This window comes from Schistocerca americana, chromosome 5, assembly GCF_021461395.2.
Source record: "Schistocerca americana isolate TAMUIC-IGC-003095 chromosome 5, iqSchAmer2.1, whole genome shotgun sequence".
Lineage (NCBI taxonomy): Eukaryota > Metazoa > Arthropoda > Insecta > Orthoptera > Acrididae > Schistocerca > Schistocerca americana.
The window spans coordinates 132,874,153-132,877,402 of record NC_060123.1 but is presented as its reverse complement, the minus strand read 5'-3'; positions in this window follow the sequence as shown (position 1 = coordinate 132,877,402).

Here is a 3,250-nt window from a genome sequence, read left to right as displayed (position 1 = left end):
AGTAGTTCATGGATTGATTGATGCCAGCTTTAAACACTGCTGAATATACAGGGTGAGTCACTAACTATTGCCACCTAGAATAACTCCGAAAGTATCATAGTGGCTGAAAAGTTTGTGGGACAAATATTGCATGGGACAATGGGGGCCATAATATGGCGTTGGTTTTCTGTTGCTAGGTGGAGTCGCGTCGGGCATATGAAGGTCAACTTTGTTTTTTTAAATGGGATGTTGTAGTTTGGTACTTATTTTCTGATAGCGGCTATCGAGACGAATACAACGATGTGTAACGGTAAGGTCTTTGAAGATCAACGAAGGTCACAAACGTGGCATGAACGTCCATTTACCGAAGGTGTTCGAAGTGATGACCATTGGTATCAATTCAGTGCTGCAATCTTCTTATCATGGATTGAGTGGTATTACTTATCACTTCGGCACTTATCAAAGCACATGCTCTGACACTTCTCCCTCGTATATCGCGCAAATAGTAAATATTCGCCGAATACAGAGTATGCATCTAACGTGCAATTGACATGTAAACACCATTCGACGGTTTTGCAAAACAACACTAATAGGAAGGGTAGGACTAGTATCATTGAATCAAGCGAATGTGAATGATGTATTCCTTCGAAGAACAGGTCGATATGCTTCTTATTTGTGGAGAATGCCAACGAAATTCAGTGAGAGCTAGAGACTTATACACTAAAAGATATCCTCAACATTCTCAACCTACAAGTCGTACATTTAAATATGTGTATTATAAACTGAGAACAAGTTGCTCTTCACCGCATCGGAACACATCCGGCAAAGGAAAGCTACTAACGACGGAACGGAAATTGTTACTCTTGTCACTGTGGTTCGAGATCCGTGTGTTAGTTCGCGTCAAATCGCAAGGGAATCTGGCATGTTCGAGAGTAGCGTTGTTCGTGTTCTGCATCGCCATAAATATCATCCTTACCGTATCAGTCTCCACCAAGAATTAACTGTACGGATTGTATGCATCGCACTGAATTATGCCGATGGGCTCAACTTCATATTCAGAGGGATGGCACATTTATTAATTTGATTTTATTTTTCTGGCGATACTACATTCACCAACAATGTAAATGGTAATTTGCATAACATGCATTGCTGGGTAACTTAAAAATCGATGTTGGCTGCGGTAAGTTGCACACTAAAAACCGTGTTTGGTGAATGTATGGTGCGGGATTCTGGATGACTGAATCATAGGTCCCTATTTCATCGAAAGAAATCTTAATGGTAGGAAGTACACCACATCCCTGCAAGAAACATTAGGTCTGTTATTGGAAGAAATACCTTTAGGAACAAGGAACAGAATGTGGTATCAACGCGATGGATGTCTGGCACATTTTTTTCCGCTGATGGCTAGAAATGAGTTGCAGAGACAATTCCCAAATCGTTGGAATGGACGCGGAAGAGATGTATCGTGGCCGGCTCGTTCGCCAGACGTGACACCTCTGGATTTTATCTTGTGGGGATTCGTAAAAGACATTATTTATAAAGACTTTCCAACTACATCTGAAGATATGCGAGAAAGAATTGTCAGAGTATGTGCTTCGATAGGTGCTGATGTGGTAAGGAATACCACTCAATCCATGACAAGACCATTGATATCAATGGTCATCACTTCTAATACCTTCTGTTAATGAACGTTCATGCCACGTTTGTGACCGTAGTTGACCTTCAAAAACCTTAAAGTTACACATCATTGGATTCGTCTCGATAGCCGCTATCAGAAAATAAGTACCAAATTATAGCATCCCATTTAAAAGTACAAATTTGACCTTCATATACAGGGAGTTACAAAAAGGTACGGCAAAACTTTCAGGAAACATTCCTCACACACAAATAAAGAAAAGATGTTACGTGGACATTTGTCCGAAACGCTTAATTTCCATGTTAGAGCTCATTTTAGTTTCGTCAGTATGTTCTTCCACCTACGCTCAATGGAGCACGTTATCATGATTTCATACGGGACACACTACCTGTGCTGCTAGAACATGTGCCTTTACAAGTACGACACAACATGTGGTTCATGCACGATGGAGCTCCTGCACATTTCAGTCGAAGTGTTCGTACGGTTCACAACAACAGATTCGGTGACCGATGGATTGGTAGAGGCGGACCAATTCCATGGCCTCCACCCTCTCCTGACCTCAACCCTCTTGACTTTCATTTATGGGGGCATTTGAAAGCTCTTGTCTACGCAACCCCGGTACCAAGTGTAGAGACTCTTCGTGCTCGTATTGTGGACGGCTGTGATACAATACGCCATTCTCCAGGGCTGCATCAGCGCATCAGGGATTCCATGCGACGGAGGGTGGATGCATGTATCCTCGCTAACAGAGGACATTTTGAATATTTCCTGTAACAAAGTGTTTGAAGTCACGCTGGTACGTTCTGTTGCGGTGTGTTTCCATTCCATGATTAATGTGATTTGAAGAGAAGTAATAAAATGAGCTCTAACATGGAAAGTAAGCGTTTCCGGACACATGTCCACATAACATATTTTCTTTCTTTGTGTGTGAGGAATGTTTCCTGAAAGTTTGGCCGTACTTTTTTGTAACACCCTGTATATCTGACGCGACTCCACCTAGCAACAAAAAAACAACGTCATATTATGGCCCCAGTTGGCCCATGAACTTCTGTCCCACAAACTTTTCAGCTCCTATCATACTTTCAGAGTTACTCTTGGTGGCAATAGTTAGTGACTCACCCTGTAGTCCCATGTTCGTATTAAACAAATTGTCAGTGACTTTCTTCAGTCTTCGCTGTTTCTCTCCAGCCTGTTCTGGTGTTTCTGTCACTGATGAGAGCTAACATAGCATTTCAGCTGCCTTCCGTATGACGAGAATGGTGTAAGAAGCCATTACAAGTACTGAATCCGAACTATGGCAGGTGACCATCATCAGCAATTCAGTTCATTCAACTGTCTTTTGCGGTTTTGCAAGAAAATAACTCTGCCCTGGTAACTGTACACTTCATCTCACTTGTCTTGTTTGACAGACTAATTCTTTCAGCAAAAATCTAAAATACGAGGCTGCTACGAAAAAGCTAAATTAAATGCTGGGACACGTTTGACAAACATAATGACCTCATTTAATGTGTAGAGTCAACATGTTAATTTTAAGTGGATTCACTCTTTATACAGAGTGAGGGATGGTTTCTGATGTTGGTATATGCGTCGTGTTCAGTGGTTGCATAGACTTGAAGTGGAGTAAGAATTCATTAT